The following is a 14,709-nucleotide window of genomic DNA, read 5'->3' as shown; positions in this document are numbered from 1 at the left end:
GATCCAGGGCATCAAGCCTCTCTTCTGGCACCTTCAATTAAAAACCCTTCTCACATCTATACACATAAGTAAAAAGTTTAAGACTTAGGTTTATAAGTATACAAATAATTACATTTTGGTGAGGTGGAAACTGTGTGTAATATTTTAATCAAACATTTCTTTATATCAAATCTAAACATTTCCAATTTAAAAAATGTAATGTGCCCAGCCAACCATGGATTTTCTCATTGGGAATGAGGAGAAGAAAACAGCAGTAGGTGCAGCCAGCAAACCACAGGTTTATAAGAACAGTGAGCACAGCACTTTGGAAAGCCCCACGTGTGTGTTACCTCTAGCGTTTAGAATCAGAACGGTAAAGTAAGAACTCATATATCATCTTGGGATTTGTGGATGGCTTGCAGGTATTAAGTTACATTTGAGCATCTCTTCATTTGATCTCTAGGAAAAGGGAACTACTCTTTGAATGAACTGTTGTGAATATTGGGGGAAGCAGCAGTAATTAGTCTATGAAATGTGTTTTCTTTTTTTTCTTTTTTTGTTGTTGTTTTTACTTACTCACTTTACTTCCTGATCACTGCCCACCTCCCAGTCATCCCTCCCACAATCCTTCTACCATCGTCCCTCTCCTTCTCCTTTGAGGCAGGGAGGGCCTCCTGGGTATCCCCCCCACCCTGGCACGTCAAATCTCTATGGGGCTAGATGCATCCTCTCCCACTGAGGCCAGACAAGGCAGCCCAGCCAGAACATCTCACAGACAGGCAACAGCTCTTGGGGTAGCTCATGGGGACCCACATGAAGACCAAGCTGCATATCCACTACATATATGCAAGGAGACCTAGGTCCAGTTCGTGTATGTTCTTTGATTGGTGGTTCAGCCTCTGAGAGCCCCAAGAGTCCAGATTAGTTGACTCTGTTCGTTTTCCTATAGTGTTCCTATCCCCTTAGGGGCCCTAGAAACTTTATTCGTAGTAGTCAGAAACCAGAACAAACGTAGATGTGTCTCAACTAAGCTAAGACCACGAAATTTGCAGGTAAATTGATGAAACTTGAGAATATCATCCTGAGTGAGATAACCCAGTTCAAAAAGGATATCCATGGTATGTATTCAGTTATACGTGAATATTTGCCATAAAATACAGGAACCAGGCTACACTCCACAGACCCAAAGAAACTAAACGAGAAAGAAGGCCCAAGCAAGGAAGCTTGAATCTCACTTAGAAAGGGAAAATAGTATTTGGAGGCAGATGTGGGGAGGGAACTGGGTGAGAGAGGGGATGAGGAGGGGAGTGGAGGAGAGTTTCAGAATCAGGTATGGGGAGGGACAGGAGAAAGGGCCAGAGGGTCATGAGAATGAATGGAAACCTGAAGCTTCTGGGGGTGGAGAGTGGGGGAGGGGCATTTCCAGGGAGTGACAGAGACCTGGGATAAGGGAGGCTCTCACCAATCAATGGGTGCTGTGACTCAGAGCATTGGGGATATGGAACCTGAAGAGGCCACCTCCTGTAGCCAGGCAGGAACCCCAGTGGAGCGATAGGGACACCAACCCACTCACAAAACTTTTGATCCAAAATTTATCCAAGAAATGCAGGGACAGGGAATGGAGCAGAGACTGGAGGAATGGCCAAGCAATAACCAGCCCAACCTGAGAGCCATCCCTTGGGTAAGCACCAATCCCTGACACTATTAGTGATTCTCTGTCATGCTGGCAGACAGGAGTCTAGCATGGCTGTCCTCTGAGAGGCTCCACCCAAGCAGCTGACTCAGACCAATTCGGACACCCACAGCCAAACAGTGAGTGGAGCTTGGGAACTCTTATGAAATGTTTTTTACATGGTAACATTAAAAACATCTGTGATTAGTGGGTACAGAACTAAAGAAAATGCCCGCACTGCCCGCACTGTACAATTTTGCTATTCAAAACACTCTTAAAACATAAGCCACCAATTTATCAGTGTTGATTTGAGAAAACAAGATACATATCTTCCCATGGTGATATCCCGCCATATTAGGAACTTGTGAGCAGTGGGGAGGGACAGATGTGGTGTTCAAAGTAAATGTGTACCCAGGTTTGCAGATAAAAACTTGTCATCTTTTCATACTTCTGGATATTTTGTGATATATTTAATGCCTTTCAGTAGAAGCTGGGATATATATATGGTGTGTCCTCCTCCCCCTCAACTTTTGACTTTATACCACATTTGGAGGTGGCTGGAGATTCTTAACAGAAGGTCAAATACATAGGACTGGTCAGACTTCGGTTGGCTTCAGTGAGTTCCTATTTGGGCTGGTGTGCATTTGAGTGTTTGGTATCTATGTGAAGCACATGCACACAGCTGCCCGAACGTGTTCACCGAGGCCAGAGAAAGGTCCTGGATGGCCCGTCTCTCACTCCGCACACATTCACTTGAGACAGGGTCTCTGCAATCATCCTGCCCCCTCATCCCAGAGCCAGGTTACAGGTAGGTGACCATGTCCTGCTTTTTCACCAGATACTGAGGATCTGAGCACAGGTCTTTATACGTGGCCCACAAGTGGTCTTACTCACTAAGTCATTTCCTGCGCCCTACGGATGACTATTTTGTTTTTTACAGTACTTCTTCTCCCTTCTGCCCCCTCTCTATGTCTCTCTCTCTGCCTCTCTCTCCCTTTCTTCTATGTGTCTTTGCGTGTTCCTGCACATATGACAGCATGCACGTAAAGGTCAGGGAACAACCTGTAAGGTTTGGCTCTCTCTCACCTTTACCTGTGTCACTGGGAATTGGACTGAGGTCATCAGGCCTGCCTGGTGGCAAGTACCTTCACCCAATGAACCATCATGCCTGCCCAAGGATGAATATTAATAATACTTTCATTGCCAGATAACATAATACCAACAGCTCAAAGGATTGTCAGAAAATAGACCCCACATGTTGTCATCATGAAGAAGACTATTGCCAGCGCTAAAGACACATGTCCGTGCTCTCTTTTGTTTTCAGTCTGGGGAAGAGGCTTTACGTTTTCGTAGAAAGACATCCAGTATCACACTGACAAGAAGTAATGCCTACAGACATCCCAACCATATCATTTGAACTAGTGGACTTTGAAGTTAATGTTTACAGAGGAATAAGATGCCCAACTTATCAGGAGCTTTAGTTTCAGGTTAATAGGCACTGCTGCTTCTCCAAACTGTCGCTTGGTTGTTGGTGTCCACGCTTAGATCTATAATGAAAAGGATCAAGCTGAGCAAGGGCAAAGACAAGGTGTACAGTTTGAGGGGAAGGGGATACCAGGGGGTGTAAACAGATGAAAGAAAAGCCTGATTTTCAATGGAGGAAAGGGAGTGGTGACCTCAGAGCAAGACTCCTGCACGGCTAAGCTTCCAATTTGCGAAAAAGAAGTAAAGAAGCATTGCTGATACTGTGATAAACTGTGGGGATGTTTGAAGTTAGACCAAATGCATTGTGCATTATGACGTGGCTACAAGTCTATGGGGGCCAGGGAGTAGAAGATAGTGGTTTGAATGAAAAGGACCCCTGTAAGCCCATGGGGAGTGGTACTTTTAGGAGGTGTGGCCTTATTGGAGTGGGTGTGGCCTTGTTGGAGGAAGTGTGTCACTGGGGGATGGGCTCTGAGGTTTCAGAAGCTCAAGCCAGGTCCACTGTCATTCTTTCTTCCTGCTGCCTGCCAATCCAGAAATAGAACTCTTGGTTACTTCCCCAGCACCAGATCTGCTTGGGTGCCTCTATGCTTCCTACCATGACAATAATGGACCAAACCTCTGAACCTGTAAGCCAGACCCAGTGAAATGTTTTCCTTTGTGAAAGCTGCTGTAATCATGGTGTCTGTTCACGGCAAGAGAAACCCAAACTCAGACACTGGGTTCTATTAGAAAGCTTTAGGCATACTCAAGGTATTCACCCTTAGAAGCTTTACTGTGTTCCTTTAAAAATTTTTACCTCTGTACCCATCAAATTCATTTTCCCTCCACTGGGCATCACCTGATATAATAGCAATCAAAAGAAAAGACCACCTGGGACCACTTGGCTCTGTTGATCAGAAGTGTCCACTTATATGCAGGTCTATTTCTGGTTCCTTTTTACAACTGTGTAAGTAATCTTACCATTTGGCATCATTATTCATTCAACTTTGTTTTCTAAGGTTGTTTTTATTCTTCTTGGTCATTTGAATTTCCAAATGTATTTTGTGAGTTTCCAAAAGAACACTTAGGGCATTGTTTGATAGTTGATTTTAATATCTGCATCATAAATAGATCAAAGGAATCTTCTAATACACAGAGATAATTCTAACAATTTATGCCCTGAAATTCTCTCAGTATTTTGGGATTTTCTGTGGGGAGGTTTATTCATTTTTCAGTAGAATTTTCTATATTTTGAGGTATTCTGAGGACAGTGGAACATACCTACTGGGAGGCTGAGCTTGGAGGTCTGTAAATTCCAGACCAGCCTTGGCTATAATATAGTGACACCCCATCTCAAAACAAAACAAAAGAAAAAACAACAAACAAACAAACAAAAACCAAAAAGTACAAAATAACATGGATATTATTTTGTTGGTTTAGTGGTGTTATATAGAAATACAACTAGTATTTCAGCGTTGAATTTTTTATCTAGCAAAACTTGTTTAGATTTGTCATTTTGATATTAATTCCACATACCTGAGATGTTTATAAGTTTTGTTTTGCTTTGTGTTTGGTTTTTTGGGACAGGGTTTCTCTGTGTAGCCATGCCTGTCCTTGAACTCACTCCATTGAGTAGTCTGACCGCAAACTTAAGAGATCTGCCTACTTCTGCCTCCTCTGCCAAGTGCTGGGACTAAAGGCATACATCATGACTGCAGGTTATGTTTTGAAATTCTTTTTTTTTTTTATTAACTTGAGTATTTCTTATATACATTTCGAGTGTTATTCCCTTTCCCGGTTTCCAGGCAAACATCCCCCTCTCCCCTCCCCTTCCTTATGGGTGTTCCCCTCCCAACCCTCCCCCCATTGCCGCCCTCCCCCCAACAGTCTAGTTCACTGGGGGTTCAGTCTTAGCAGGACCCAGGGCTTCCCCTTCCACTGGTGCTCTTACTAGGATATTCATTGCTACCTATGAGGTCAGAGTCCAGGGTCAGTCCATGTATAGTCTTTAGGTAGTGGCTTAGTCCCTGGAAGCTCTGGTTGCTTGGCATTGTTGTACTTTTGGGGTCTCGAGCTCCTTCAAGCTCTTCCAGTTCTTTCTCTGATTCCTTCAACGGGGGTTCTATTCTCAGTTCAGTGGTTTGCTGCTGGCATTCGCCTCTATATTTGCTGTATTCTGGCTGTGTCTCTCAGGAGCGATCTACATCCGGCTCCTGTCGGTCTGCACTTCTTTGCTTCATCCATCTTGTCTAATTGGGTGACTGTATATGTATGGGCCACATGTGGGGCAGACTCTGAATGGGTGTTCCTTAAGTCTCTGTTTTAATCTTTGCCTCTCTCTTCCCTGCCAAGGGTATTCTTGTTCCCCTTTTAAAGAAGGCGTGAAACATTCACATTTTGATCATCCGTCTTGAGTTTCATTTGTTCTAGGCATCTAGGGTAATTCAAGCATTTGGGCTAATAGCCACTTATCAATGAGTGCATACCATGTATGTCTTTCTGTGATTGGGTTAGCTCACTCAGGATGATATTTTCCAGTTCCAACCATTTGCCTACGAATTTCATAAAGTCATTGTTTTTGATAGCTGAGTAATATTCCATTGTGTAGATGTACCACATTTTCTGTATCCATTCCTCTGTTGAAGGGCATCTGGGTTCTTTCCAGCTTCTTGCTATTATAAATAAGGCTGCTATGAACATAGTGGAGCACGTGTCTTTTTTATATGTTGGGGCATCTTTTGGGTATATGCCCAAGAGAGGTATAGCTGGATCCTCAGGCAGTTCAATGTCCAATTTTCTGAGGATCCTCCAGACTGATTTCCAGAATGGTTGTACCAGTCTGCAATCCCACCAACAATGGAGGAGTGTTCCTCTTTCTCCACATCCTCGCCAGCATCTGCTGTCACCTGAGTTTTTGATCTTAGCCATTCTCACTGGTGTGAGGTGAAATCTCAGGGTTGTTTTGATTTGCATTTCCCTTATGACTAAAGATGTTGAACATTTCTTTAGGTGTTTCTCAGCCATTCGGCATTCCTCAGCTGTGAATTGTTTCTTTAGCTCTGAACCCCATTTCTTAATAGGGTTATTTGTCTCCCTGCGGTCTAACTTCTTGAGTTCTTTGTATATTTTGGATATAAGGCCCCTATCTGTTGTAGGATTGGTAAAGATCTTTTCCCAATCTGTTGCTTGCCGTTTTGTCCTAACCACAGTGTCCTATGCCTTACAGAAGCTTTGCAGTTTTATGAGATCCCATTTGTTGATTCTTGATCTTAGAGCATAAGCTATTGGTGTTTTGTTCAGGAAATTTTTTCCAGTGCCCATGTGTTCCAGATGCTTCCCTAGTTTTTCTTCTATTAGTTTGAGTGTGTCTGGTTTGATGTGGAGTTCCTTGATCCACTTGGACTTAAGCTTTGTACAGGGTGATAAGCATGGATCGATCTGCATTCTTCTACATATTGACCTCCAGTTGAATCAGCACCATTTGCTGAAAATGCTATCTTTTTTCCATATGATGGTTTTGGCTCCTTTGTCAAAAATCAAGTGACCATAGGTGTGTGGGTTCATTTCTGGGTCTTCAATTCTATTCCATTGGTCTATCTGTCTGTCTCTGTACCAATACCATGCAGTTTTTATCACTATTGCTCTGTAATACTGCTTGAGTTCAGGGATAGTGATTCCCCCTGAAGTCCTTTTATTGTTGAGGATAGTTTTAGCTATCGTGGGTTTTTTGTTATTCCAGATGAATTTGCAAATTGTTCTGTCTGACTCTTTGAAGAATTGGATTGGTATTTTGATGGGGATTGCATTGAATCTGTAGATCGCTTTTGGTAAAATGGCCATTTTTACTATATTAATCCTGCCAATCCATGAGCATGGGAGATCTTTCCATCTTCTGAGGTCTTCTTCAATTTCTTTCTTCAGTGTCTTGAAGTTCTTATTGTACAGATCTTTTACTTGCTTGGTTAAAGTCACACTGAGTTACTTTATATTATTTGGGTCTATTATGAAGGGTGTCGTTTCCCTAATTTCTTTCTCGGCTTGTTTCTCTTTTGTGTAGAGGAAGGCTACTGATTTATTTGAGTTAATTTTATACCCAGCCACTTTGCTGAAGTTGTTTATCAGCTTTAGTAGTTCTCTGGTGGAACTTTTGGGATCACTTAAATATACTATCATATCATCTGCAAATAGTGATATTTTGACTTCTTCTTTTCCGATCTGTATCCCCTTGACCTCCTTTTGTTGTCTGATTGCTCTGGCTAGAACTTCAAGAACTATATTGAATAAGTAGGGAGAGAGTGGGCAGCCTTGTCTAGTCCCTGATTTTAGTGGGATTGCTTCAAGTTTCTCTCCATTTAGTTTAATGTTAGCAACTGGTTTGCTGTATATGGCTTTTACTATGTTTAGGTATGGGCCTTGAATTCCTATCTTTCCAGGACTTTTATCGTGAAGGGGTGTTGAATTTTGTCAAATGCTTTCTCAGCATCTAATGAAATGATCATGTGGTTTTGTTCTTTCAGTTTGTTTATATAATGGATCACGTTGATGGTTTTCCGTATATTAAACCATCCCTGCATGCCTGGGATGAAGCCTACTTGATCATGGTGGATGATTGTTTTGATGTGCTCTTGGATTCGGTTTGCCAGAATTTTATTGAGTATTTTTGTGTCGATATTCATAAGGGAAATTGGTCTGAAGTTCTCTTTCTTTGTTGTGTCTTTGTGTGGTTTAGGTATAAGAGTAATTGTGGCTTCATAGAAGGAATTCGGTAGTGCTCCATCTGTTTCAATTTTGTGTAATAGTTTGGATAGTATTGGTATGAGGTCTTCTATGAAGGTCTGATAGAATTCTGCACTAAACCCGTCTGGACCTGGGCTCTTTTTGGTTGGGAGACCTTTAATGACTGCTTCTATTTCCTTAGGAGTTATGGGGTTGTTTAACTGGTTTATCTGTTCCTGATTTAACTTCGGTACCTGGTATCTGTCTAGGAAATTGTCCATTTCCTGTAGATTTTCAAGTTTTGTTGAATATAGGCTTTTATAGTAAGATCTGATGATTTTTTGAATTTCCTCTGAATCTGTAATTATGTCTCCCTTTTCATTTCTGATTGTGTTAATTTGGACACACTCTCTGTGTCCTCTCGTTAGTCTGGCTAAGGGTTTATCTATCTTGTTGATTCTCTCAAAGAACCAACTTTTGGTTCTGTTGGTTCTTTCTATGGTCCTTTTTGTTTCTACTTGGTTGATTTCAGCTCTGAGTTTGATTATTTCCTGCCTTCTACTCCTCCTGGGTGTATTTGCTTCTTTTTGTTCTAGAGCTTTTAGGTGTGCTGTCAAGCTGCTGACATATGCTCTTTCCTGTTTCTTTCTGCAGGCACTCAGCGCTATGAATTTTCCTCTTAGCACAACTTTCATTGTGTCCCATAAGTTTGGGTATGTTGTACCTTCATTTTCATTAAATTCTAAAAAGTCTTTAATTTCTTTCTTTATTTCTTCCTTGACCAGGTTATCATTGAGTAGAGCATTGTTCAATTTCCACGTATATGTGGGCATTCTTCCCTTATTGTTATTGAAGACCAGTTTTAGGCCGTGGTGGTCCGATAGCACGCATGGGATTATTTCTATCTTTCTGTACATGTTGAGGCCCGTTTTTTGACCAATTATATGGTCAATTTTGGAGAAAGTACCATGAGGAGCTGAGAAGAAGGTATATCCTTTTGCTTTAGGATAGAATGTTCTATAAATATCCGTTAAGTCCATTTGGCTCATGACTTCTCTTAGTCTGTCTACGTCTCTGTGTAATTTCTGTTTCCATGATCTGTCCATTGATGAGAGTGGGGTGTTGAAATCTCCCACTATTATTGTGTGAGGTGCAATGTGTGTTTTGAGCTTTAGTAAGGTTTCTTTTACGTATGTGGGTGCCCTTGTATTTGGGGCATAGATATTTAGGATTGAGAGTTCATCTTGGTGGATTTTTCCTTTGATGAATATGAAGTGTCCTTCCTTATCTTTTTTCATGACTTTTAATTGAAAATTGATTTTATTTGATATTAGAATGGCTACTCCAGCTTGCTTCTTCCGACCATTTGCTTGGAAAGTTGTTTTCCAGCCTTTCACTCTGAGGTAGTGTCTGTCTTTGTCTCTGAGGTGTGTTTCCTGTAGGCAGCAGAATGCAGGGTCCTCGTTGCGTATCCAGTTTGTTAATCTATGTCTTTTTATTGGGGAGTTGAGGCCATTGATGTTGAGAGATATTAAGGAATAGTGATTATTGCTTCCTGTTATTTTCATATTTGGATGTGAGGTTATGTTTGTGTGCTTTTCTTCTCTTTGTTTTGTTGCCAAGATGATTAGTTTCTTGCTTCTTCTAGGGTATAGCTTGCCTCCTTATGTTGGGCTTTACCCTTTATTACCCTTTGTAGTGCTGGATTTGTAGAAAGATATTGTGTAAATTTGGTTTTGTCATGGAATATCTTGGTTTCTCCATCTATGTTAATTGAGAGTTTTGCAGGATACAGTAACCTGGGCTGGCATTTGTGTTCTCTTAGGGTCTGTATGATATCAGTCCAGGAACTTCTGGCCTTCATAGTTTCTGGCGAAAAGTCTGGTGTGATTCTGATAGGTCTGCCTTTATATGTTACTTGACCTTTTTCCCTTACTGCTTTTAATATTCTTTCTTTATTTTGTGCGTTTGGTGTTTTGACTATTATGTGACGGGAGGTGTTTCTTTTCTGGTCCAATCTATTTGGAGTTCTGTAGGCTTCCTGTATGCCTATGGGTATCTCTTTTTTTAGGTTAGGGAAGTTTTCTTCTATGATTTTGTTGAAGATATTTACTGGTCCTTTGAGCTGGGAGTCTTCACTCTCTTCTATACCTATTATCCTTAGGTTTGATCTTCTCATTGAGTCCTGGATTTCCTGTATGTTTTGGACCAGTAGCTTTTTCCGCTTTACATTATCTTTGACAGTTGAGTCAATGATTTCTATGGAATCTTCTGCTCCTGAGATTCTCTCTTCCATCTCTTGTATTCTGTTGGTGAAGCTCGTATCTACAGCTCCTTGTCTCTTCTTTTGGTTTTCTATATCCAGGGTTGTTTCCATGTGTTCTTTCTTGATTGCTTCTATTTCCATTTTTAATTCCTTCAACTGTTTGATTGTGTTTTCCTGGAATTCTTTCAGGGATTTTTGTGTCTCCTCTCTATGGGCTTCTACTTGTTTATTTATGTTTTCCTGGAATTCTTTCAGGCATTTTTGAGATTCTTCTCTGTAGGCTTCTACTTGTTTATTAATGTTTTCCTGTGTTTCTCTAAGGGAGTTCTTCACGTCTTTCTTGAAGTCCTCCAGCATCATGATCAAATATGATTTGGAAACTAGATCTCGCTTTTCTGGTGTGTTTGGATATTCCATGTTTGTTTTGATGGGAGACTTGGGCTCCAATGGTGCCATGTAGTCTTGGTTTCTGTTGCTTGGGTTCCTGCGCTTGCCTCTCGCCATCAGATTATCTCTAGTGTTACTTTGTTCTGCTATTTCTGACAGTGGCTAGACTGCCCTATAAGCCTGTGTGTCAGGAGTGCTGTAGACCTGTTTTCCTGTTTTCTTTCAGCCTGTTATGGGGACAGAGTGTTCTTCTTTCAGGCGTGTAGTTTTTCCTCTCTACAGGTCTTCAGCTGTTCCTGTGGGCCTGTGTCTTGAGTTCACCAGGCAGGTCTCTTGCAGCAGAAAAGTTGGTCTTACCTGTGGTCCTGAGGCTCAAGTTCGCTCGGGGTGTGCTGCCCACTAGCTTTCTCCGGTGGCAGCAACCAGGAAGATCTGCGCCGCCGTTTCCGGGAGCTTCAGTGCACCAGGGTTCCAGATGGCGTTTGGTGTTTTCCTCTGGCGTCCGAGATGTGTGTGCAGAGTGCAGTCTCTTCTGGTTTCCCAGGCGTGTCTGCCTCTCTGAAGGTTTAGCTCTCCCTCCCACGGGATTTGGGTGCAGAGAACTGTTTATCCGGTCTGTTTCCTTCAGGTTCTGGCGGTGTCTCAGACGCATCGGTCCTGCTGCTCCTGGGCCCTCCCCCACGGGATGTTTTGAAATTCTTAACGCAAACAGCTGTGCTGTGTGAATGATTGGACCATGCCTTTAATGTCAGCATTCCGGAGGCAGGGGAAGGGGGAGGTGGGGGGGCGGTCCGGGCAGGGGCAGGGGCCAGCCTTGTCTATAAATGGAGGGTAGGACACCAAGGGGTATACAGAGAAACCCTATCTTTAAAAATAAAAAATATCGTGAATACCCTAATTCCTTTGTGCAGAAATGCATACTATGCCGGTTCATGCATTTAAGGTGTGTGTGTGAGGCCAGAGGCCACGCTGACAGAATCGCTCACTTGCCTGTAATCCACAAATAGGCTAGGCTGGCTGGTCAGTCCCAGCCCAAGGTTTGCCAGTCTCTACCTTGCAGCAAAGGGATGGCAAGCACACAGCACCAGACCCAACTCTTTCATGTGGGCTCTGGGGATACAACTCAGGCTCTCAGTCTACACAAGGCAAGCATTTTATTAATTAAGTAACCACCCTAGCCTTTTAATTCCCTCCGGATTTCCACATTCTTCTTTTAAGTATGAAGCTTACTGTAGGTGTTTTGGAGATAATCCTGATTAAAATAAGAAAAATCTCTTCTGTTGGATAAGGTTTTTATTTTTCATAGATATTTTTTTTTCTTTCTTTTTTTTCAGAACTGGGGACCGAACCCAGGGCCTTGCGCTTTGCTAGGCAAGCGCTCTACGGCTGAGCTAAATCCCCAACCCCTATTTTTCATAGATCTTTAATTTTATTAAGTATTTTTGCAGCCTCTGTTAAAATTATGTATATTCTGTTACTATGGGGATCTTCAAAGTGAAAAGGACAGAGTCTCTTGAGTGAACTCCACATAGCAGATTCTGTTTACCTTCCACATGCTGTGCACAGCATGCGGCTTGGTGGGTTGTTTATGCTTAGCCCACATTCTAACTAACAGTCTAGAGCTCCACTGAGGGACTAACAATGTTTGAAGGGGATTTTTAAAAATGATACTTTTCACCTCTCACATATCTGGTAGCCTTCTGACAGTGGTGCATTTTTTGTTTGTTTGTGTTTTTTTTTGTTTGTTTTAAAATTGGATATATTTCTTTATTAACATTTCAAGTGTTATTCCCTTTTCCGGTTTCCTGTCCATAAGCCCCATCCCCTCCACCTCGCCCATAAGGGTATCCCCCCCACTCCCCCCTCCCCAGCCTCCATGACATTTCCTGGCACTAGGGGTTCAACCTTGGCAGGACCAAGGGCTTCCCCCTCCACTGGTGCCCCAACAAGGCTATTCTCTGCTACCTATGCAGTTGGAGCCCTGGGGCAGTCCACGTATAGTCTTTCGGTAGTGGTTTAGTCCCTGGAAGCTCTGGTTGTTTTTAAGGGGTTGCAAGCTCCTTCAACTTTTTCAGTACTTCCTCTAATTCCCCTCAAGGGGGTCCCGTTCTCAGTTCAGTGGTCTGCTGCTAGCATTGACCTCTGTATTGGACATGCCCTGGATGTGTCTCTCAGGAGAGATCTATATCTGATCTCTTTCCACATGCATTTTCTAGCTTCATCAATCTTATCTAGTTTTGGTGGTTGTATATATATGGGCCACATGTGGGGCATAAGGCTGTTCCTTCAGTCTCTGCTCTAAAGTTGGTGGGTTTTTTTTTTAAATTAAGTGTCCAGTTTTAAATAGACAAATGATACTTTGATTTTTCTAATTCTCCTTGTGTTGGTTTCAGTAAGTTTTTTAAGTGGAAATGTATCTATTCCTCCTAAACCTTTTAATTCATCACTTTGAAGTCATTCATGATATTTCACATATTTTAATGTTTACGGAAGCATTTCAGTCCTACTATTCAAAATTGATGCCTTCCCCCTTTCTTTTCTTTGCTGAGGCTTTATCAAATTTGTTAGTTCTGACAAATCACAAATTTCCAGCGTTGTCAATTTCTACTGCGTGCTTTGGTTTCCTGATCCATTACCTGTGCATCTTTCTCAAATGTCTTGAGGTAACAGGTGATTTTGAGCCATTCATACGTTGTAACTGATATGTGTATTTTATTGTACTATGGTGTTAACACTGACTTCTAAGCCTTGTGTATTTGAATATTTTATTATTTAATAAAAATATTTCCTGGTTCCCACTGTTCTTCTGACACCCCCAACTCCTGCTTTGGTTTTTATTTGTTTTTTTGGTTCTTTTTTTCGGAGCTGGGGATCGAACCCAGGGCCTTGCGCTTCATAGGCAAGCGCTCTACCACTGAGCTAAATCCCCAACCCCCTGCTTTGGTTTTTAGAGTCCGGCTTTTTTTCTGTGTAGCCCTTGAACTCAGAGATCTGCCTGCCTCTGCCTCCCCAGTGCTAGGATTAAAGGTGTGCGCCACCAACTGCCTGGCCATTGCTTTTTCTCCCTTAACTTTTGTTTCTTATTTATTTAATTCCTTTGTGGTCAGAGAAAATACTCAGTGGGATTTCACCTCTTGGAAACCTACAGAGAGTTTACATAGCAGCCCAGCAAGTATTCAGCTTTGGTGAATGTTCCCCGTGCAATGGACAACATTGTTTTTCTATTGCTGGGATAAGATGGCAAGTTTCTTTCTTTTTTCTTTTTTTAAGATTTATTTATTTCACATATAAGTACACTGTAGCTGTCTTCAGATATACCAGAAGAGGGCATCAGACCCCATTACAGATGGTTGTGAGCCACCATGTGGTTGCTGGGAATTGAACTCAGGACCTCTGGAAGAGCAGTCAGTGCTCTTAACTGCTGAGCCATCTCTCCAGCCCATGATGGCAAGTTTCTAACTCCTCTTCCCAGGGTTTAGGTCATTAGTGACCATTACGTTGTTTTTCACCAGTTTCTGAGAGAAGTGTGTTAAAATCAGTAAGCAAAATGGAGTAATATGACCTCTTGCTTCAGTCATGTTTTGCTTTAGTATATTTTGAAGCTGTCAAGTGCAAGACAAGTTGGGCATTTTATTATGTAATATTCAACTTTCCCTCTCTCTAAGCTCCATGTTCTTTACTGGTTATCCACTGTGGATATTCTTTAGGTCTGATATGTTCTTGAGTTTTGATTTGAGACAGGCTCTCATTATGAGGCCCTGGTTGACCTGGAGCTCACGATGTAGACGGTATGTATACCTTGAATTCCCCTTTGTCTCAGTTAGGGTTTCCATTATCGTGAAGAGACAGCATAACCAAGGCAACTGTTATAGCTTACAGGGCAGAAGCTCAGTCCGTTATCAAGGAAGGAAGGATGGCAGCATCCATGCAGGCATGGCGCTGGAGGAGCTGGAGTTCTGCATCTTATTCTGAACGCAAACAGGAAAAGACTGGCCCACTCCCATGGTGACACACTTCCTCCAATAAGGCCACACCTCCTAAGAGTGCCACTCCGTGGGTCAAGCATATACAAACCACCACATCCTTTCCTTTTCCTTTTCTCTGAGATCAAAGCCTGGCTCTTGTACATGCTAGGCAAGTGGTTTACAATTGAGCACTGCACCAGCCCCTGCCTTCACTTTTAAAGTTTTTGCTGAGTAGGAAATTTTAAAGGCAGTTACTT

At 42.2% G+C, this 14,709-nt stretch overlaps 1 non-coding gene across 1 annotated transcript; it reads right to left on the bottom strand.

Annotated features, from left to right (window-relative positions):
* Window positions 1-13,344: 13,344 nt before the first annotated feature.
* Window positions 13,345-13,419, bottom strand: Trnah-aug1 (transfer RNA histidin (anticodon AUG) 1). The gene has a single exon. It is a non-coding gene; the product is annotated as a tRNA-His (tRNA).
* Window positions 13,420-14,709: the final 1,290 nt, after the last annotated feature.

The sequence above is a fragment of the Rattus norvegicus genome, chromosome 13, assembly GCF_036323735.1.
Source record: "Rattus norvegicus strain BN/NHsdMcwi chromosome 13, GRCr8, whole genome shotgun sequence".
In the NCBI taxonomy this organism is placed as follows: domain Eukaryota; kingdom Metazoa; phylum Chordata; class Mammalia; order Rodentia; family Muridae; genus Rattus; species Rattus norvegicus.
This window is presented reverse-complemented; position numbering and strand designations above follow the sequence as displayed.